Source organism: Schistocerca gregaria, chromosome 2, assembly GCF_023897955.1.
Source record: "Schistocerca gregaria isolate iqSchGreg1 chromosome 2, iqSchGreg1.2, whole genome shotgun sequence".
Lineage (NCBI taxonomy): Eukaryota > Metazoa > Arthropoda > Insecta > Orthoptera > Acrididae > Schistocerca > Schistocerca gregaria.
In genome coordinates this window covers 394,192,378-394,217,059 of record NC_064921.1, presented here as the reverse complement: position 1 = coordinate 394,217,059, position 24,682 = coordinate 394,192,378, and positions in this window count along the sequence as shown.

The window sequence follows — 24,682 nt, the reverse complement described above, 5'->3', positions numbered from 1 at the left end:
GGCATGGCAAGCCGTTCCACAGGACTACATCCAGCATCTGTACGATCGTCTCCATGGGAGAATAGCAGCCTGCATTGCTGCGAAAGGTGGATATACACTGTACTAGTGCCGACATTGTGCATGCTCTGTTGCCTGTGTCTATGTGCCTGTGGTTCTGTCAGTGTGATCATGTGATGTATCTGACCCCAGGAATGTGTCAATTAAGTTTCCCCTTCCTGGGACAATGAATTCACGGTGTTCTTATTTCAATTTCCGGGAGTGTAGTTGACGACTGTCTACAGACGGCCGCAGTGACTGTGCGGTTATAGCCGCTTCAGTCTGGAACCGCGTGACCTCTTCGGTCGCAGGTTCGAATCCTGCCTCGGGCATGGGTGTGTGTGATGTCCTTCGGTTAGTTAGGTTTAAGTAGTTCTAAGTTCTAGGGGACTGATGACCACAGATTTTAAGTCCCATAGTGCTCAGAGCCATTTGAACCATTTGACTGTCTACAAGTATCTGCCAGTTAAGAGCTATTAGCATTTTCGTGACACTCTGCCATGAAACAGACAAACATGTGACTGTATCTCTTTGCAAGCATTCAGTCTTACCCGTTAGTTGTATATGGCATGGATCTCACACGTACAAGCAATTTTCTGGGATGGACTACACCGGTTTTATGTAAGCAATCTCGTTTGACTTTTTTCAGCATCCTGCCAATAAACCGAAGTCTACCACCTGCTGTACCTATGGTTGAACAAACGTGAATATTCAATTTCATTTCAATACAAATTGTTTGTGCTAGTTGCCTGATTCCAATTGTGACTCACTGGTATTGTAGTCCGTGGGGCACAGCTCTAGCTCCCTGGAAGGTGCTTGTCAACAACAATATCCCATAGTACTTCTTAACAACACAATCAGGGTATCCGTCGATACCAGGCAGCAACTTTCAATTAAAATGGCCTCCCCTCCTCCTGTATGGGAATTACATAATGTGTACGAGTGCAGATTGTGGCACATGAACGACGACATGTGGGAGTTTTTCTTGATGCAATAATGTACCAACGGCCGTATGTATTGTAGAAATTTATTTTATGAACCTCTGTGTGCTACCAGTTTCGGCATTACATTGATGCCATCTTCAGGCCCCACACGTCATAGTCGTAAAATCGCTATACACGGAAGGAGCCATATAACTGGATCCGAGAATCAATTCTTTATGCAACAGCTGTTGGTAGCCAGGCGACACAGACTGAGGCGGTTTGCAAACATCGTGTGGGGCCTGAAGATGGCATCAATGTAATGCCGAAACTGGTAGCCCATAGAAGTTCATAAAATAAATTTCTACAATATATACGGCTGTTGGTAAATTATTGCATCAAGAAGTACCTGTCAGCCGTTGTCCCACGGTCCATAATGGATCAACGAAGAATCGAGATTGCGAATCACACGTAGGCGTTAGAGCTGGATATCTTTGCACCCTTAATTAATGGACGACCTTCGCAGAAGCACCGAAAGTCATAAACAGTCCTGGACCACCACTGCGCCAGATTGTCGCGAAATGTTGCAGATCGCGCTGTTGGAGCGCCGCTCAACTAGAGCTGTTTGTGGACGGATACAAACGCAGCGATCCGGTACGGTGATGGAGGACGCATGTGAGTTGCATTGGGCGCCGCTGCGCGGACACGTGTGCTGGCAGCTGGTGGAGAGGCAGTCGCGCAGGCAGGCGCGTGGCGCTGACTCAGCTGTTGTGTCTGCGCAGCTCGCGCGCCGTTTATTTGGAGGCGCCTCGCTTCCTGGACCTCGGGCTCCTCGCTTCCGACTGCGCAGGCCCGGTCGTGATTGCTCCCAGGCTCTCTGGCACTGCCGCTCTCCGCACGGGACCCGCTGACTGGTTGCTTGCGTAAACATAGAGCAGAGTGCTGTGCTCAAGGCCGAGTGCATGCGCTCCACAGTTTCTCCGACCAAACTACTGACAAGGGGAGGCCACGACGTTTGGAATGCGGATTTATCGCAATCTTCGTACACTCGTAGTACTCCATTAGGACATCAAAATGTGTAACCAGTAGCGCGTACTTCTAAAGCGTTATTGAGAAAATCGCAAGATAAGTTCGATCGTCATATATATACACCTGTGCGTGGCCGTTTTTACCAGGAACCACCGGCAGCCGATTGGATGCCGGCACGGTAGCTCAGCGTGTTCGGTCAGAGGGGTAAAAAAACTGAACTTGATCAACAAAGAACTTAAAAGGGTGTCTTACGACGTCCGCCCCGAGCAGATGCGACGAGCAAAAGCGAACAAAATGAGATTTTTAAAAAGTGGTTAGCGTTCAAGCCCCGTAATCGCTGGGTCGCCGGATCGAGTCCCGTCTTCAGTTTTTTTTCTAGCAGTGTCATTTTTTTTGCTATTTATATTACAGTTGTTGTAATGGGAAAAATACGTGTAATCGGATGAGATTTTATTAAATTTACAATGTTATTTGGCAGTCTACAAATTTTTATTATCACAAATAATATAATATTCATAACGGCCAAACGCATAAAGTGATACTGAAAATGTATACTTGTCCGTGATTTGAGAAATCCCTTATACCTGGAAGGAGCCCGAAACGACTTGTTACCTCCAAGTTTCGACCGGCACAGACGGCTTTCGAAAGATGTACAATTAATCGTCGCTTTCGAGATTACGATTAAGTTAAACGGCACCAGCTGCATTGAATAAATGCTATGTTTCCGCACACGCAAAGTGTTTTGACGTTTTCCGTGGAAAAACAAACCTCGTTAACATTTTCAAAAACCTCTCTTTCAGCCGATAATTTGGAAGCAAACCATGTATAACGCAGCATTTTCTTAAATATCGGCGCTGATCATTGGTCATGCAGTATTGAGTGTATTTTAATAGCGTCTTCACGAGAAGCAATTTCTCGTTCTCTTTCGATTAAATACGAACAATTTTGAAGACACGGACAAGCATACATTTTCAGTATCACTTTATGCGTTTGGTTGTTTACTAGTCGGTAGTTAGGAATATTACATTATTTGTTATAATAAAAATTTGTAGACTGCCAAATAACATTGTAAATTTAATAAAATCTCATCCGATTACGGGACTTGAACGTTGACCACTTTTTTTCCCTGGTAAAAATCGCCACGCACAGGTGTATATATTTGACGACATTTGACGGTCAAAATTATGTTACGATTTTCTCAATAACTCTTGAGAAGTACGCACTATTCCTTACACATTTTGATGTCCTAATGGAGTACTACGAGTGTACGAAGTTTGCAGTAAATCCGCGTTCCAAACGTCGTGACCTCCCCTTGTGAGTCGAAATCTAAGAGCTCAACTCAGCTCTTTGGTTAGAAGGGTGAGCATACAATCAATCAACTAGCGTAGAAACTCCCTAATATGTGTTCCTGAGTGTGCTCCGTACTCATGCCATTTCCTAAAAGACGACTGAAAACAGCCACTCGCCTGTGCTTTGCTTTACCTGGAACATAAAACAAAAAAGAAGGAGATATTGTGTACAGCCCGTCATCACTTAGAAATTGTTAAATGAATGATTCCATACGCTGCATTGCAGTCTAAGTCTTTGAACAATTTGACTTTGAAATTCTGCAAATAGCAAGGATAAAATACAGGAAATGAAAGATTATCTATAACTAGTACCGAAAACAGACTGCAGTTGTAATATACGAAATGCGTGAAAGAGATGCAGTAATTGAGAAAAGAGTGAGTAAAGGATCGCAGGGAGAAATTGGGAAAGAGAGTCACAATTCAGTGAGAAGAAATAAAAACTTGGAAGTGACGATACATACGAACAATAGCAAGATAAGACAATTTCGTTAACATTGAAGATAAATTTAAGTGTCAGTAAGTCTCTCTTGGACGTGTTTTTTGGAATGTAGTTTTATATGCGACTCAAACGTGGACGATAGCCAATTCAGAGAAGTAGAGAACAGACGCTGCGAGCTCACAGCTACCCTTCCTTCGCAAAGTGCAGTGCGCATACCTGTCTGTTAAGTGTAGTTGGCTGCAAGGGGTGAGTGAGGAGTGGAGTGTCATGTTCGTGTTGGAGATGGCGAGCCTACTACCCCTCCCCCCCACCCCCCACCCCCCACCCCCACGACGGCGTCACCGGGCTTACCGTCACCATCCGATGGCAACAGTGAAGCTGAAACACTGAGCAGGGGTTTGGAATGTAATCCAGCACTTGGTGCATAGACTGGTGACCAGGAACTGTAGCCACCCTCTACCCACTTTCATCTCTGGCGTAAATACAAACGGAAATTTAACAACAGCGTGCTGCGTACCCGGACGGTCGCCCATCGAAGTACTGGCAACGCCCGACGGCGCTTAACTCTGGTGATCTCACGGAAACAGGTGTATCCACTTCAGCATGGTCGCTAACGGCGCTTCAGAGGAATTTTGAAGATAAGGTATGTAAAGCGAATAATGAAAGGAGAGGTACTGCACCGTAATGGCACGACCTGATTAAGGGACTGGTTGACGGGTAGTCAAGAAGTAATTAATTTGGTAATAGAGAGTAATGCTGAGCGTAAAGATACTTGCACAGGATGGGATATCAACAAGCCAGTCTTCGGACTACCACAACAAAAACATTTCAATCTGAATAAATATCAAAAAAAGTTTCCAGGCTTTATTGAAAGAGTGAACGTAATATCAAACGACTTACTGCGAGTGACCGTTCCTTACGTACTTTCACCGCCCAGATTTGTCCAGCCAGATACAACATCCGAGGACACCTCTTTCCATAGTTCTTAGATGCAACTGACATCGTTATACTCTTTCAGAGATTTTCAGTACAGTATAGGCCTGTTACCTACACTCTCATTAAAAATACGATCGTGTCTTTGATGACAATTACAACCATTTCGATAACTTAAACAAAGGACTGAATAAAGGGTTGTAATTTTTCGTTCTGATAGTTACAATGAATCCGAAAGTGTCAGTGGTTCGAATGTTAAGTCAAGTGTACGCGCCCAGCAACACACAGCAAAGGCTTCTAGGTGATAGTCGTACAACTGTTTGATGGCAGTACAGTCAAAGGACAGTCTATGGGATTGAATCATTTGCCCTGACTTTTCGGTCGATCATCTATCGCGTTGAGTGTGTAAGCACCTTCAAAGTGTCGTATTACTTTTTTTTCACAGAGCTAAATAGCTGTTCAATTAAGAGTTATATGTATGCGCCTGACCTTAGTAACAGTATTATCCGTTCAGAGAATAGCTACAGAAGTAAAAGGGCGTAAAGGGAAGGTGCTGCCAAATTTGAGGACACGTTCCACGCATGCTGAAGAAGAAAATATGTTGCATGGCGATGGACCCGCGAACACAATATTTCGGCGTTAGAACTCAGTTTCTACAACCTTTCACAGTACATTAACGTAGCGTTCCCACGAAACTCTTCCTTGTATTGAACCTGCGGAATGTCCTTTCTGCACCACGGAAGTTACAGAATGGTTTGTGCATAGCTTCGTTTTTTAATGAGATTTTCTTAAAATACTTTCCGTTCGCCACTCCTAAAAGGAGAAAGAGCTGGTCGAGTAATGACCAGTAGTGAATCAGGGAGTTTCCAGGCAGATCCCAGGCAAGATGGTAGTGGGCCATAGGGAATTTCAGTTGGGAACATATTTATGAGATTTGTCTCCTAGTGTAACACTGGCTGGTATATCATGAACATGCAGCGAGAAAAGGAATATCTATTTGAGTAGAGTCTCATAGAAACGTAAGTGTAAAAAATTAGAGTATTTCAGAAAGCTGAATCATATAATGATGGCACTCCTTCGGTATTTCGAGTGGTCGGAGCGCATGACTGCGATCCAGCGGGCCCGGTATCGATTCCCGGCCGAGTTGGAGATTTTCTCCGTTCGCGGACTGGTTGTTGTGTTTTTGTATGTGCATCCTTTTGACTGGAACTTTTAGGGACCACGGCCGTGTACTACTGTAAGAAAACAAAACGGGTACAGCCGTCCTTATTATTTTATTTATTTTTTATCTATCAGTTTCGGCGTTCCAGTGCACCATCTTCAGGCCGTAGTTGATGCTGAAGGGGTTGACATGGTCCCTATATATACTGCATCATTGGCCAACATAACTAGTTACGCAGACTATTTGTAAACTTCGGTGTCAGCACTCCAACCATCAACTGCCAACTCAACTGCAGCTGCAATTTTGTCATATGATGACATGATGGAGACCGTGGCTGGTGTTTGAAGACGAATGTTGATGGTGTTAGGACGGTTGCTGTCCTAACACCATCAACATTTGTCTTCAACTGCAGTTGATGGTTAGTGTGAAGGCAGGGACTTGCAGAAACTATTACGCCGAGGATGTGTTTGCGTGCAGCGTGAAGGCCAGGCGTGCTGTACCGCTGTAAGTTCCGCTTCTGAAGGTGTGCTGGAAAGCGTGTGCCTACCTCCGTCTACGGTGACAGCGGTCACTTCCACCCAGGAATCCAACTGATGGCGTGCTGCACGAGGAGCTTCAAACGATTGTGCAGTAGGGAGGACTTGTTTTAAGATGGGCTCTCCAAATTGCAACGTCCGTTGGCGGACCTCTTTACCAGCAGCTGACGGAATGAAAGCATTCCGAACCACAGCATCAGCGTAAGAGTCTGACTGGGTAGCAATGAAACGACACTTTCTACTAAGACCTTGTAACTCGGCACCCCAAGTCCGGTACGATTCATGGGGTTGCTTCCTGCTCTCTACTCTCATGAAAATAACATAGGTATGCCACCATAATATGACGTCAACAAGCGACACATTTCGGCAAATGAAGACGGGCTAACTTTCCTAACAAATGTTACTTTTGGGGAGAGATCCACGACAGAAAGGGAGTTGTAGTGGAATCGGTGTCCGTTGCCTTGAAGGCCGTAAAGTGTTGTAGTAGGCATTTCTCGTACACCGCCATACCTTACCCGTTGTAGAGGTAGTATTTCCAGATTTCATGTTACTTTCACTCCACAATAGTATGCTTGAAGTCCATATATACACATTCATCAAGGAAAGACGTAAAATGAAGACACAAAAATAATATATATAGTTACTAGTCATTGTTTTAATTTGTAGATGTCTATTTACAACCAAAAATAATGTGTTTTTAAAGCTAGAGCGTGTGATGGAGCAACGGAAAACAATTTCCTGTGTCATTTGCTCTCTCCAACATAACCTTCGCGCGTATCCTCGGAAACTGTAGAAAGACGTGCATTTGAGCCCTCTTCTTCGTACTAAATTATACAGAGAAATAATTAATACTGTACAATGTTCGTGTTTCTGAACAGGAATATCGCGGCGAGTTGTGGTGCATGCAGTGTGGCTTATTGGCACTCTGGCTTCGACAGTAGTGTGACACAGACATTTGTTTACTTCCCTGCTGTGCAAGTTCGTGCGCGCGCGGTTGGTTACTTGTTCGACGTACTCAAAAGTTTTGAGGCTAGCGATATAGAATGGTAAAGTCGACTCTGGAGATTTACTTTTCGAACAAATATGCGCGACCAGAAGCCTATGAAACTGAACAATTCCTGCCAGACGAAGTTAAATTTGGTCACAACGAACTAATTGACATACGCCTTTTCATAGTGAACAACGTCGTGTACCTAAAACTAATTAATGATGCAGTGTGGGACAGAATCATTCGAAATACTAAACATGGTCTAAACATTGTCATTCCGACATGTCGGCAGTGCAACTATTGATCATGCTGGTCTGGTATTATGAAGCATACGCATTTCGAACCCCCCTTTGGGGTTCCGTCTGATTTAGTGACAGACGTCCTTTGCCCGTGTGGAAGAGTGCTTAGCCACATGGAGAAAAAGCGATCGTACTTCACGACTTATCCCCTTCCCCATGGGGCCGGGCTGAGTGGTCGAACGGTTCTAGGCGCTACAGTCGCAGGTTCGAATCCTGCCTCGGGCATGGATGTTTGTGATTTCCTTAGGTTAGTTAGGTTTAAGTAGTTCTAAGTTCTAGGGGACTGATGACCTCAGAAGTTAAGTCCCATAGTGCTCAGAGCCATTTTTTTTTTTTGCACTGTTTCCCATGGGGTGAGACAGATCAGAACAGAGCTGAAAAAACATGTACTGTGCTACTTGTTCTTTGACGGATGTAAAGCAATAGCCATCTGTGATGGACTACCGGGAATATGTTCGGGATGTGGGAAGGAAGGCCATTTCCGTTAAGAATGCATTGTGCAAGTTCCAATTGACGACGCCGCTGACGCTAATGTATGTTGGTTGACACGTCGAAGGAGGTGCCGTCCACAAGAATGACCAGCTCCATCTTGCAGCAACTGCCCTTAGCACAGACCACTGCCCTGGAACAAATGACGTACGCTCCTGCTACCCCAGCGCCGGTAACGCCGTTGACCGACGGGAAGGGATCGGTAGGGAGGACGGAAATTGATCCCCTTGTAGTGCCGATAGCTGCTTTCATCCCTGAACTCTGAGAGTCCCTTTCGCACTCGGACACCGAAGCGCAAAAGTGCATACAACGATCGTGGCAGTACCACAAGAAACGAATGGTGGCGCCGTCTGACACCTGCTTGATGAACACCGCAGCAGACGGAGCTGTATGTAAGGACGACACGGTGAATCCGAATATACACTGTAAGGCTCTTCCTCCATCACAGCAGTATGAGGCCAATCACACGAGGCAGGGGATGAATGCAAAAACCATCAGCTGGTAGGAGTCCCTCCATCCACAGCAGCTAGATGTAATTTTGAAGCAATAACTTTTTTTACACATTTTGAGGAAATATTTTGAATGAAAAGTAATAAAAGAAATTTATTAAAAACTCCTTTAAATCTATTTACAAGAGTAGTTTGTTTGTTCTAGGCTTTGAAAATTATTCAACACGTGCTAATTCCTGTTAGCTTAATTCATAAGTACACAAGCTCAAAATCCATTCAGAAAAATCAGTCGGATTAATCACGCCTAATTAATTATTATGTGAATGTTGAAGTGGCACAAAAATAGTAACTAAGGAAATATGCTGATGTGTACTTAAAACTTACCTCCACCGATCTGGACTTTCGTGACACGTTTGTCGTTGAACAACGTCCACATTTCTTGGCAGAAGTATGAAACATTACCGCAGCTGCAAAACCACTAAAACTAAATTTTTGCAACTATGAATTTGTATATAGCAGTATCTAAATGGTTCATTTAGATGATTCCCCCGCTTCTATTAACTCAGGACACCATGAATCAACAGGAAAATAATATTCTGCAGGCTACAAACATGGGGCGAAAGCAAACTTGAGTCATATACGCTCATTCCTAAGTTATCTCATCTATCGGAAACTGAAGTTTTTTGGCGTGGGTTCTTGCTTTATGACAGTTATGTTCAGATCTGTTAGCTGTCAGGAATGTAACCATCTCCGTCTCTAATTATCTGTAGTCTGTCACAACTGTAATCTACTCCTCTCTAATCATTTCAATAAGGGTGACACGCTAAACATTGACATTCCTTCCTATAGTCTACTAAGTATGTACGTTCTGTGTAGCTATGTGACTACATTAAACCTGCCAGTGAAACCAGGCATCCCGCATAGCTGTACGGCATTGTGTGTAGCCGGCAACTCAGGCGGCTAACTCTCTACTCGCACGTTATTAGCAATGTCCTCCATCATTTGCTACATAGAGACCTCGGCAAGGGGGCTGATAGTGCCTATGCACAGAGAGCGGCACCAGAACACGTACTTCTACACCACAAGACGAGATAACACAGTGTCTTAGAGACCAGGTCTTGGGGACCGAGCTCAGTGACAAAATATCTAGCGCACTGCTTAAGGAATACTAGCAGCCAAGAGAGTGGGGGTGCCAACGGTCACAGGCGACAAATGACTCCACAGTCAGTAGATGACAGTAGCGGCGGAAGCCGATCAGATGACAGCGCTACAGGCGAAGAGAGGCAAACATAGAATATGGACTAAATGTACAGTCACCCAAGTGTCACGAAAACAAGTGTTCATTAATATTAGATTGTGGGAGAAATGTGAAAACAGAGACTAGCACACGCTGTCATGCAAAGTAACCTAACCTAGATCTAGAATCAAGCCGACCGATGCGCGATGCTGACAGTATTGCTAAGGTCCTCGTCTTCAGCAGGCGGGCAGTAGTACGTTGAGCGGTGGCTGTTAAAATGAGAAGAAATCAGATAGCGTTCATATTCTGTGTGTTTTAAATATTGTGACAACACGGCATTTGTAAATGGCAGAAAATAAATAAAAAATCAATAAAAATATAAAATTGTAAGCAACCTGTTAATTATGGCCACAATTTTCGGAATATACGACCAAGGAAAACGAAGTGAAATGCAGATAGATATGTTCAGAATCATTGTCTTGTACAGAACTGTCAGTTGGGCATCAACACAAAACAGTATACAGCGCGTAAATAGACAGAAGACTCATTCTGTTTGATTATTCGACTGGCTAGCGATCACTGGAAACAGCCACAACCATTAAGTATATACGAGTATGTGATCTAGGCGAGTAAAATTGGGTGGATGACGTGAAACAAATTCTGGGAAAGGCAAACACCACACTGGATTCTTTGAAAGACTCCCAAGGAAACATAGTTCATACAGGATAGAATTTCCAGGCAAAACCTAGTTCATCTGACTTCTAAGTATTTCTCGTCTGCCTGGAGCCCTTCAACCAAGTGAGATCAAACACAGCCGAGATAAAATCGAAAGAGAGTTCGTTTAGTCAGTTCAAGAGTATCACAAATTCTCATTCAACTCCAGTAGTAGCGAGGTTGTTTATAAAGGAGAAGCTTGGTGTTAGAAGTGCGCTGATGCATGCTACAAAGAGCTTTAGGCAAGACATCACTTTTCACTCATACTACAGTTAGTTGATGATGATGACTTTTGATTTATGGAGCGCTCATCTGCGCGGCCATAAGCAGGTACAAAGTCCCAATTTTCACACAGTCCAGCTTTATTCACAATCCAATCTAACCACTGTCACGAATGATGATGATTATGATGATGATTAAAGGATAAAGACAACACAAACACCAAGTTCCCGGGCAGAGAAAATCTCCAACCCGGCAGGGAATCGAAGCTGGGACACCGTGATCCAGAGGCAACAATGCTAACCACTAGAACACGACCTACGGACTACAGTTAGTTGCCAGAGATAATTATTGTAATAGTCTCAATGCAATTCGTCCCACATGGTAACTTGTTTCGATTACTTAGTGATTATCTTCAACTCTAAAACTAAAAAATAATAAATCATTAATAAGTAGAGCTGTGTTCTGCAGAAGATGATAACATAGCTATACATATTAGAGTACCGAGCTGTCTGGCACGCATGCACCGCTTAATTAAGGCAAGCGTTGAGAAAGAGCGCCACACAGTAAGACTTATTTTATGGATCCACCTAACATCACTTAAATAATCGCTAGGTGTACATCAATCAGCTATACGTGGATACAAGCTGGCACACAGCTCCAATCAAGTTGATATCCACCCACTGTCAGTGACAGCATATGGAGTATTAACAGTATCTCAAGACTGAACCATAAACAGATCTATCGTGGCGGCACAGTTAAAAACCCAAATCAGTGCCCTATCTAGGGTGTTGGCCAGAGCTACGTGAAACAGGTTTTCCTGATACCGGCTAACTCCTCGATTGTGACGCAGTTCTCTAGGCAATGACCAGTTTTCAGGGTATGTCAATGACCCCGAAGTACGAGGCAGTACGCATCTTCTGCCTTAATGTGGGGCAGTGCTTGTCTTCCACATTGACAACCCTCTGTCGCTATTTAGAAATTCATAGGCCGGCTATAGCAGATGACCGGCATGGCGAGGCTACGTATCAACCCCAGACGTGTGTTAGTATTCGCTGCGGGGTCGACGACATCCTCCTGCAGCAGCTACCATCGACGCAACCATGTTGCGATGCTACGACTGCTACCTGCAGGCTTCACCATCAGTTCACTATCACTCTGCCGCCATCTGCACGAGACCGCCTGCCGGGTATTGCTGCCACCTCCACTGGGGCTCGAACGGAAATCCACCAGTTCCGTGCCTCTAGGGTCCGACGCGATCAGATGCAGGGCCACAGTCAACGAGCCCAGATTTGCTCGTGGTCTGACACGTCACGGAGACATCGGGCCACAAACGCAACAAGACTTCACTCGGCTGCCGCTGGCCAGCCGTGTCGAGTGCTGTGACCACTGTCACAGCCTCAGCGCCCGGCGTGTCGACATTTGTCGAGTAAGCACGCTGTCTCCGAGTAGCCTGTGTCAACTGCAAGGACAGCCACAGCGCCTGCTGCACCAATGCGGGGACATCACAGGTTGCCTTTGGGACGAAGGTATGGACTGTAATTGCTCGAGTTCAATCGAATGATAAAGAATCGTTGTGTTTACCGTCTGTTATTCTACACACGAACCCACAATGCCCTAGAAGGGAGTCGAACGCCTCCTGAAGAACATAAAGATGGGTCCCACCAATCGTGGCGGTGATTCTACTTCCAACAAGCTACACTCTGGTGACAACGCTGACGTGGTGTAGATGGAGAGTGGTGAAGAATCGTCCGGGATAAGAGCCACATCTGTAAGTAGCAGCCTGAACTTTAGTTTAAAGCAACGTCCTTGAGTTTGGCCTCTCTTTACTTTCTCCTTAACGTCGGGCCTAGATACTATCCCAGTGTTAGGCAAAGGACAAAGTCAGAACTGCTAACACCTATAACATGCACCACTGCAACATCAAGCCGCCGATGCACCTGGCTCAAGCCTCGGAAACCTTGGTTACCCTGAGAACTTATATTTTAAGGGTAAGCCAGAAAAGCCGTAGAGTTTTTTAATAGAAATTTTATAGCATAGAACGAATGCTTTAAGATAATCAAATATGATATGAGTACCATGTATGTCAGTAATTAAGAATAGGTGACACGTAGAGTTTAAGGTCATTGCTACTGAGCGAAAGTTAGAAAATTTGACCCAGAAGAAGGCCACTGTAACCGTAGCTGAAACGTTGAAATCACCAGTAACAGTTTTTTTAATAATATGACGCAGTACCACACGCACACACGGAGAACGTTTATGTCAGGTACTGCTTACATAGGTTTATTAGCCGTGCCATTGGCTCTGAGCACTATGCGACTTAACATCTGTGGTCATCAGTCGCCTATAACTTAGAACTAATTAAACCTAACTAACCTAAGGACATCACACACATCCATGCCCAAGGCAGGATTCGAACCTGCGACCGTAGCAGTCGCGCGGTTCCGGACTGAGCGCCTAGAGCCATGCCATTGAGTTAGAACAAGAATAAGGAGTCTCAACGATATTTTTTGGTTAGGTTTTACTGTCTCCAGAACATATGGCAATGTCTCAAAACATCAAATAGTCTGAGATCTCAGACGGATGCAAGAAGAGTTATGACGTCGCGGCGTCGTAAAATAAATCGCTCCAGGTCCTTCGAAAAGCAATGTTCATTATGGCGGTAGAGCCACCAACAACAGCCGATCAAGCTGCATATGTGACAAAGCCCGTGTTACGAATATATGTGGAAGTATAGGAATTAAAGGGATTTTTTTATACACAACACATGTGGGACTGATACACCACCTGTAGCTGGGGAAGAATTAAGGAGGATTGTTAGATTCATTGGACGGCGCAGGTGGAAATCCGATAACACCTGTATTTGGGAGGGCAGCATAGATGGAATTGGTATAACGCCTATAGTTTGTTCAGTGGTGTCGGAGAGCTCAAAGTGGAGTCATTGGGTAAGTCTCAAACAGTGAGAGGAATCAATAAAGAGTAATGAGAGTAACAGACTATGGAAGGTCTGACTGATTCCCCAATCAAGATTTCTCGAAACAGCGACTAAAGCTATATCACGATGGATTTCTTGCTGTTGTAAACAAGCTGTTAGGATACAAAATACGTTACGATACAACAATGCACATACTGCGAAGTTCCCGCAGACCGTGTCGCCAAACAATAGGAAGAAATAAAGGTTCGTGTTTAATGTTTCGCCGACATCGACGGTATTAGAGACGGAGCACAAACTCGGTACATTTCAACGATGGAGAAGGAAATCGACCGTGCTCTTTCAAAGAAACCACCCCGCATATGCCTGGTGTGACTTAGAAAAATCACGGGAAACCGAAAGCTGGATGGCCGAACACGGATTTGAACCGTCGTCCTCCCGAATGCGATTTCAGTGTGTTAACCACAGCACCACTTCGCTCAGTGCCAAAAAATATGGGAGTTCAGTTAGCGTGAGTCAGTTTTATTCCCATTAGTTTAATGAAGAGCTTAGCCCACAGTGCGCGTGTTCTGCTTGACAGTCATCAGAGGTAGGCAGTAAATTATTAAAGTGAAGTTGTAGAAAAAGATGGGAGACGAAGATATTAAGTCAGAAAACCACGCTGATAGCTCCTCTCTTCCACGAGGTGGAACGACATAGCTGCTTACCGGACCAGAAAGAAGCAGTTGAAGTAATCCTAGCACATCGTTCTTTGTCTTCCAGTATAATTTTTCCCTCTCGGATTTCGTGCAGATTGTACATTACATGTCTTACTGCATAAATTATATTTATTTTCCTCAGAATTTCTAACTTCTTGCACAAATTTACATTGTCGAACGCTCTTACTTTACCGTCAAGTCTTACGAAAGTGACTCAATTTATCAATTTATTAAGCGCCACGTCCATACTGCCTCTAGCGTGCTTTTCCTTTCCTAAAGCGGAACTGATCGTCATCCGACATACCTGAATTTGTTTTCCAGTCTTCTTGACAGCAATACATGAGGTGTCAAGCCGATTGTGTGATAGTTCTATGTGCCCTTGCTAGCTTCAGATCTGTGTGGATAACTTTTTTTTTCCCCGAAGTCTGGCGGTATGTCTTCAGACACACGGATGCTACAACCACACTTAAATAGTCTTTTGGCTGCCACTCCCCCAAAAATCTTAGAAATTCTGGAGGGAATTTTCTTTGCCTTCCCCCTTATTTGATAGCAAGTCTTCCAAAGAGCTGCTAAATTTTGAATCTAGCTCTGGAGCACCTATTTCTCCCGCATCGACTCAACTTCCTTTTCCGTAACATCATCGGACATTTCCTCTCCTTCGTCCGTCGAAGGCCTTCAATGTGCTCTTTCCGCTTATCTGCTCCCCCCTCCGCATTTAACTGTGGGATTCCTCTTAAACTCTTAATTTGGATGCTTTTGCTGTTAATCTCGCCTAAGGTCGTTTTAACTTTTCTATCTTACCTATCCTTTCTATCTTATCAATCCGACGATTATTATTTTTATTATTATTATTTTTTTTTTTAGTTTCGTCGCATTTTTCCTGTAGCCATTTCGCCTCGACTACTCCCAACTTCCTATTTGTATCTTTCCTAATTGGCTTCTATTGCTGTACTTCTATTTTTTCTGAACAATTGTGCTCCCTTGTTTAACCTACCAAATTAAGTGTTTCTTCTGTTACACAAGGTTGCTTCGCAGTTACCTTCCTGGTACCTAGGTATATATGTCTCTTCAACTTGCGCGATTACTCTTTTTAGGGATGTCCATTCCACTTCAACTGAACTGACATAGTAGTATTCATTATTCCAGTATCTACGACCTTTCAGAGCTTCACACATTATCATTCCTCATTATTTCAGTATACCACACCTTTCCACATGACTCTTCCTGACGATTCTCTTAAGCTTCAGCCTGCTCTTCATCATTACTAAATTGTAATCTGAGTTTATATCTGGTCCTTACGCCCTACAATTCAATATATGAGTTCAGAATCTATGTCTGACCATGATGCAATCCAGCTGAAAAAATCCCGTGTCTCCAAGGCTTTCCTAGTACACCGCAAGTTTAAAGTCCCGAGACTGGTTTTATTCTTGGCGTACAAGCGAAGTCAGCGCAGTAACTGCGGCGGCAGCTTGAATTAACAACTGTAAACAACAGATGTGGATTCGAACAGTCAGTTTTGAGCAGCAGTGTTCAGGAGTGGATGTGCGTTCGTAGTGTGTCAGCGTTGTTGTGTCACAAATCACAATGGAACAATATTCTCCAGAATGTTTAGAAGAAGAGAAAACTGTGTGCAAAGTCTGTTCCGCACCCTTAGATCTCCGAACAAAACCAACGACGCGTGGATACCTGCCACGACTTGACTGAAACGCATAACGCAGACAGTTCTTTTCTGCACAAAATCATCACGGATGACAAAACTTGGTATTATCAATACGACGTACCTGCCACAAAGCGACACGTGCACTTTCCTACCTGAAGGGTCAACGTTTTGACGACATAGCCGATGAAAGCCACTGTAAGGTACGTCTTGAACAGCATCCCAAAGGAGGACTTTTCTGACAGTTTCATGTGGTTATGTGAAAGTTCTGAGGGTTGCACTCAGATGTCTGGAAACTAGAAGAACACTTGAAGGATTAAAACCAACGTATTAACTTTTCTCTATTTTTTATTAATCCAACCTCGAAACGTTTTGGACCTCAACTTCTTGTAATTTTTCAATAGTGTATTCGTTATTACTATGTAAATTTTTTTGGAGAACTCATTGTTTCCCCTGCCTCGTTCTTGCTACCAAGCGCATATTCTCCAGTTACTCTTTTTTTTTTTATTTCTCCCCATACGACAGCATTCCAGTCATCCATAATTATCAGATTCTTATCTTAGTTTACACACTGCATATTCAATGTCCTTGTATATTTTCGCTATATCTTCTTCTTCCGTTTTGACGTCGGCATATATACGTGAACTATTGATGCTGGCTTTGGTTTTGCTGTAAGTTCTGATGAAATTAATCCTATCATTTAACTTGTAAGGTTCGTAAAGGCTTTGAAAACAGATTATCTATCAAATTAAGTCCTGACATACCCTGAATTGAAAAAAGCTGCTCTGCCATGTGGAATATTTGGATCCATGATCTGATTCTAAAAATTTGTAGAATATTCCCTAGTCAGGGAGTACTTATGTTGCCCAAAGATTTATAATGGGCTTAGAAAAGGAATCTGAATTTTCCTAAACCTGAGTAATCACAATAAACATCCCATCATTCATGGAAAGGTGTAAAGTAATGTGGCTCATAGACCCTCGTTATTCGATGGGCATGTGTACCCAGCCTGTTACGACAGCTCATAGACAGACGACATTATTAAACAGTCACACTTTCTGTAGAGTGAAAGACTGCGACTCTGCCTGCTACATCAAGTTTAATACCTACTTCTTGTGCTGGAAGTTCATGCATAGAAACGCGAAGTTTGTTGTTCACAGTGATTGACTCTAGTTCGTATATTAACCGCAGTAAAAATTCTATAAAAAGTCTACCAAGACGAGTAAGGTATTTCACATCAAATGACTGCTAAGTGCAACTCGTTATAAACCCGCTTAAGGGGACAACAGCCTGGTTCAGGCCGAAAAAAATTGATTTTCGGTTTTCATCATATTTCGATATATTAAGGTTTTACTTAAGTACTCTGAAAAGGATATTGCTAAAAAAAAATTCGTTCGTTTAATGAGCATTTTCCTACCACATGTGTGTATGTGCCACGCCCACATTTCTGTCATCCACTTTTCTGCATATATTTTAGATCCTTATATCCCCTACATTGCACGTTAGGGATTTATTTTACTCTTGAGTGTGTTGACTATCCTTGGAACACAACGGACACTATTCTTTTGTTTGTGCTGTTTGTAAACAACACGCTTTCAGACACGCGGATAGTTTTGTTCAAATGTGATTGCGAGTAATTGTTATACTTACGTTTGCAGTGCTTGTTTACGAGTGTTTTGTTGTGTTTATTGAAGATGACGATACGTAAAGTCATTTTCAAGAAACGACAATTTAGAAGAAACAAGGTTAGAAAGCTGTCTGTACAAGAGGTTATATCGCCTGGCAACGATGTTTCTAATTGTAATTCTTCAACAAGTGCATCATCAATAAAGTTCTCACTATTTCAAGAGAGTTACAACGAATTTACTGTAAGTGACAAGGGGAGCAGTAACATTATTATAAATTTGAGGATATTATCAGACGTAATTTCTAAATATGTACAATGTAGACAGTATGGTGAGTTACAGAGTGTGAAAATTTGTGAGAGTGCTAGTGGGAGAAAAGGCCTAGCAATTGCTATGGATTTAATTTGCACTAAATGCTCAGCTGTGATTTCATTTATGAGTTCTTCAAAACCAGATGCAAGTAGCCCTTATGAAATCAATACTAGATTAGTTTATGCCCTACGATCGATTTGCAAGGGCATGGTTGCAAGGAGAACATTTTGTTCAGTAATGAACTTATATCAACCACCAAATAAATTTGTAAACTGACTGCTACATTAGAGAAATCTGTATGTGAGGTCAGTGAGGAAAGCATGAAACTGGCTGCTGGGGAAGCAGTGGAGGAAAATGATTCATGTTCGGATATTACAGTTGCACTTGATGGAAGTTGGCAGAAAAGAGAGCGTACTCTGAATGGAGTAGTGACTTCCACGAGTGTAGACACTGGTAAAGTGTTAGATGTGGAGATAATGTCTCAATACCGCAAATGTTGTAAAGTCAATGAACATAAAGAACTCAGCTGTGTGGCTAATTTTAGAGGAACAAGTGGTGGTATGGAAGTTCATGGAGTATAACGGTTCACCAAATGTTTGGGCGATGGTGACAGTAAGGCATACAACAATGTGGTGAACTCTAAGGCATGTAGAGATGCCATTATTAGCAAAATAGAATGTGTAGGCATAAAGAACATAAAGAACTCAGCTGTGTGGCTAATTTTAGAGGAACAAGTAGTGGTATGGAAGTTCATGGAGTATAACGGTTCACCAAATGTTTGGGCGATGGTGACAGTAAGGCATACAACAATGTGGTGAACTCTAAGGCATGTAGAGATGCCATTATTAGCAAAATAGAATGTGTAGGCCATGTTCAAAAACGTTTGGGAACAAGGCTGAGAAAACTAACTGTTGATGTTGTTGCGGTCTTCAGTCAAGAGACTGTTTTGATGCAGCTCTCCATGCTACTTAACTGTTGATATGAGAGGAAAAAAATTAGAAGATGGAAAATTGTTGACCGGACAGGGTAGGTTAACTAAAACTGAAATAGAACATTTGCAGGTATACTATGGGCAGGCAATTAGGAGAAATAAAGAAAATCTGGAAGCAATGAAGAGAGATGTTTGAGCCATATTCTTCCGTAAGTCCATGTCATGGATTGTGTCCATCAGGAGAAAATTCGGGTTGCAAATACAATAGGGCTCAGGCAATAGGAGAATCTTATTCTCACCAGCATTCTCTTCCTGCTGCTGTTATTACGGCAATTAAACATGTTTTCAGAGACTTGGCTCATCCTGACCTTCTAACGAAATGTCTGCATGGGCAGACACAGAACCAAAATGAACGTTTCGACAGCATAATTTGGAACCGCCTTAATAAAACTGTATTTGTAGGCATGCATACAATGAAATTAGGAGTTCATGCTGCTGTTATTACATTCAACTCTGGTAATATTGGAAAGTGTTGGGTATTGAAAAAGCTGGGAATGAATCCTGGTGAAAATATGATCACTGGGCTGAAACACTGCGATAAAATGAGGAAAGTCTGCATCTAATATGGCTAAGAAAGCAAACAAACATCCAGGAAGGTGAAAAGAAGCCGAAAGATCTGCTAGAGCCCAAAGAAGGGCCATCATATGCAGCAGGACAGTTTTAATTAACTGTAAGTAACAAATTTCAAAAATTTTTAAGGTTAATTTCCCGCAAACTAAAATTTTCAGTACATATGCCCCATTATATCAGAAACTATCACAGATAAATGAATGAAATTTTCAGAGATTGTGCATAACATAAGAAGCCACCTCTGGTACTACATTCATTAATATTCCCCCATTATAAAGTTCGCAAAAATATTTTCTGCAGACAAAACTTATTATTTTTTGTTAATAAATTTAAAAAAGTATTTCTTAAAATGGATAAAGTAGATTTTAATAAAGCTGACTCTATTAGCATCATGTAACATACAGTAAAAATATTAAGGTCCTGTATTAAATAGTTTTTTTCAGAAATGGGTTAAATACTTGCCTAAATCAATATGGGTTAGACATGCAGAGTGTGGTCCCCTTAAATAGAAACGTGATAGCAAGCAAAAGCTGATTCAAAATTACTTTTGCATATAAATCCATATAATTGTATTAATTGTTTCCAAAGGCAGTTAAACAAGTTTAGCACGTGTGACATTAATGCTCAGAGAACACGTGCTCTTCCTGCACACAGCCGAACTGCATCTCAGCACCACGTCGTGTGCTAACAGCTAACCAAGACATCAGACTCCAAACAAGCCCTTCCGCTGAGCTCGCCAGAAAACAAGAGCCTCTTCAAGTACGCCATCCAGAATTCGCTGCGGGGCAGGCAATGACCTGAGTGGTTCACTCAGGCGGAACTCAAGAAATGCTTCCTGAACACCTCACAAACTGACCTAAAGATAAACTACGTTGTTGTTGATAACTACGTACATAACTGCATTTTTACAGTAGACTTTTAATACGAGAAATGATTGAATAGCTAACGTTGCAAATTGAATAGTGAAAGTAACGAATATAACAGCCAATTTTCAAACTGTTTCCAGTGTAACACACTCTCTGTCTGTCCTCGTATTCATGGACAATCTTACTCGTGTTACTCTATTTCTGCTGCTGTGGGTGTTATCCTGCAGTCATCTGACCAGAAATCCTTCTCTTCTATTTCATTTCACTGACTCCCACCATATCGACATTAACTTTTGGGCATTTCCACTTTATGATTTTCTAGCTCCTCTACAACACTCATGACATTCCCTGCTTCAACTCGAAGGATGTTACTGCTACGTTGGTGACTCAGTGTCATTCTCGCTCTTGACAGTCCAGTCCCAGAGATCAGAATGGGGAACTAATGTGGAAATTTTTGTCAGTGAAGTGCTCATCGTGTCACTTTTTCAGTGTTCTGTGGATTCACATCATTTGTCTTTAAAGTTGTTGTTTCCGTTGCCTTTGGCATCCTCATATGGATGATCATTAATAATGATAACTTTATTGTCATTGAATCATTACAGCAACAAACAGTTTCACACACATAGTAGGGGAGAGTGTTGTACCTTTAGATTAGTGTACCTACACGGACACAATGTTTCCTGACTTGTGTTTCAATCTAGTAACCAACTTTAGAATCACACGAAGGCATACACACTAGAGATTGTCATAAGCAGTTTCCAGCGTTCTGTGTTATTATTTTTCTTGTGAGACGTGAGGCTGTGTTTTATGCACCATCTGTAAATAATCTGAGTTCCACACATTTAAATACTGTGTAACATATTAAAGGTATTTGGAAGATGTTAATTCTTCAGTTGCATAACTTTATGGTAAGTAAAATTCTATATATTTTTAAAACTATTATGCAGCGTGTGGACGATTAGGCCATATTTCGTCCGTCATTACCATCTTGTATCTTTAAACAGAAGAAGATCTTTTACCATGCAACATGTGATATTTGCTAATGAACTGAACTTCTTTAATATCTTAACAATTTTATCCATCTTGAAAATAAATACTTGTGTTACTTTCCAATAGTTTATATTTAAATACGTATTTAACTGGTAGCTGCTTTTCGATAACACGTCCACATAATTTGAGGTACGTAATTTGGTGTCACTTACTGATTGTTGGTTTGTAGTAGAGTAATAACACGACGGATAGTCTATTAAATAAACCATTGAGAAGATTACCTCTATTGCAACGCTTTTAAATTATAGTGGAAATTTTGTTCCAAGGTACATTACCATGTTGTACATTAGAAAACTTTTTTTCACATTTGGAAAGACCTTACTTGTTCAGAGGAATTTTGATTGTTTCAGAAAAAGATTACAGCACACACAAATTGAATGAAATGATTTAGAAACAGAAGAAGAAAACATATTAAACTTTGTGAAATGGCGGCTTGTGTGAGGCCTTTCTTCTCACATTTCATTGTATTTGCATACTGAATCTCTTTCTCTATTTGCTTTCCGATTGAGTTTTTACTTGTCAACTTTCACCGTTATTGCGCACTGATTACATGAGTGGTTAGAGGTAGCTTGTAGCAACGTGGATTACCCACCTCTCTGTACCTAATCTAACATTTCGTTCTTGTAGTGTTTTTTTTTTCGATTAAATGCGTCTGATCTTGTCGCTCAAGTGGAAAGAGAAGAAAGTTTCACGCGCTTTGGAAGAGATTCCAGTCGCTCAGAAGGCAGCTCCTACTCCAACAGACCGCAAGGATAGTCAGACGAGACTTTCAGCGATTGCCCTCCTGGCTCAGCCTCCACAGACAAAGAGCGGCGGAATGGAAAACTAGTGTCCTCTATAACAGAACAGGAAATCGCTGGTGGAAAAGTAAGAACTACGCTAGTGGCGGATACATCTTTAATTATATGGTAGGAGCTACGGAACGGACTTCCAGATCCTTATTTCGAATAGCACTTGCCTCCTTTCTGGGATTGTCTAGAAAAGATTGCTCAAGGTGTCTAGCTGAGGTCTGAAGGAAGCTACCAAAAGCTGACCGAAGCATTCGCAGTCGAATTGGGGTTCGTACGGATATTACGATTCGAACTTCTGCTTGGTGATGCTGCTCTGGACTCCACGCTCGTACATGTTTTTCTTGAGTTCGGCCCTCTGCCAAGTATTCGAAGTTTCATTTAGAACTTACGCGCACCCACGATGAGTAGTCAGGAAGATGATGAGATCCGCGGTTTGCAGTCACATCACATCGCCTCAGCCCAGCAACAGTTACAGCGGCCGCAGTTTGGCGCACCCCGATTTGTCGGCAGCAATCTCAACGACAGTCACGGTAAGATCGCTTTCGCAATGCACACTGCCGACTTCGAGAATCGCGATGTATTGAGGGAAGAGGAGTTCATTATTGGTTTCTTTTTGTTAGTCTTCCTAATTTGATCTACGCGCTTCATGCATGGATATGCTGGTGTTTCTGCAACTTAATTCTTTCTTCAAAGGGGATTCGTTATCGAGTTAATTCACTGGAGCTCACAAGCCTAGTGAAATTCATTCTGATTCTTCCTTTATTCATTGATGTGTTGTGTGGCTTCCGTTCGAATCTTTCTTGTGTTATTACATAATTTTACAGCCACGGTTGAAACCGCAATTTGTGTCCTGTATATGGCTGGGCACCATTTCAGTCGTAGCTGTCCACCACCATGCTGGTGGTGACCCTAATAACCATTCATTTTCTTATGATTTTAATTATGTAAATTCATTCTCACATTTTTCTATAACCTCGACGTTTATGTGTCCTGAGCAATTTTTACACACTGCTTGGATAAATGTTATTTTTACCTGATCAACCTCTATCATTCAGCAACCATTAGAGTAATTTATTCTATCGAAATGTCCTGCTCCTCCATCCTTAAGCAACAGGCCAGGCACCTGACGAGCTCAGAAACTTATAAAATAACGTTTTCGGATGTGGGCTACAGTTGATTGTTCAAGCAGCCTATTAGCTTTATGTGAGTAATCTATCATTTCATATGATCTGGGAGTGACAGATTCTGCATCATTCTAATCTACATACCCACGGAGACATCTGATGAGCATGAGGTCGTGTTCACAGCACACCAGGCTTCTGGCAACTTGTATTACAGAGAAAAAATCCGAGGTACTACATCCTCGTATAGTTTGTGAGCGCTTATTAAATAATTTGTGTCCCATTCAATCATAACCGGTAACTGATTTTGACACTATGCAGTATGCAGTATAACTGCTTCTATTGCTTCTTGTGTTTTAACAAAGTACATTTTCTCCGTGTTTTAATCTGGTAACTTCTTTGTGCAAGGAACACAAATAGTGTTTCCTCATAAAATAGTGCCATATGATATTATACTTTGGGAAAATGAAAAATGGGATGTTCCAACATATGTTTAAGGTACAGAGCCATATGTGACCTTAACAAATAAATCGTTCTAGACAACTTGCCATTAACAATTTTCACATGTTGACTCAAAGATAGTTTATCAGCTAATTATACCCCTAACACCTTGACAGAACTTGAATCATCTGACAGACGCTTGCGTTTTAGACTAAAAACTATGTGTTTTGTTTTCAGTCAGCAACAATCAATTTGCTTGAAACCAACAAACGATGCTTGAGCGATTGTCTTTGCAACATAATTTTTAAGGCTGCTGAAACAGTCACTTCATTGTCCTCAGACGTTATTACATAGCAGGGTCCCTTTTCCTTTCCATGCAATCACCGAGTGTCGTAAGAACATGAAAACTGATTAACTATTTACTGTCAGTTTTATGTGTTTGCTAATGATCAGTTTGAGTCTAAATTTTCTGCCTCAGTAACTGTTCATTCTTTTATTGCATAACAGTGCCTACTTAAAGTAAAGTAAAATTTCACGGACAAAACTAAATTAAGAGCGCCCAATTCCGTTTATTCTGTATTTAGCTTAGCGAGTGACTTCTGTTGGCTGCACATATTTTATTGTTGTTATCTTAAAAGTAAAATCAGTTACTAATTTCTTTAAAGAAAATTCGATTCAGTTTTTCAATAATCAAAAGTAAATGGCTTGCCCTTTTCTAAATTTTGCATTACGTTATTGCTGAAAATCATTTTTTTACATACCAAAAAGTTCATGTTGAGCCAGTCATTCATTTAACCAGTGACTCCATTTAATTTTACTTTCATAATTT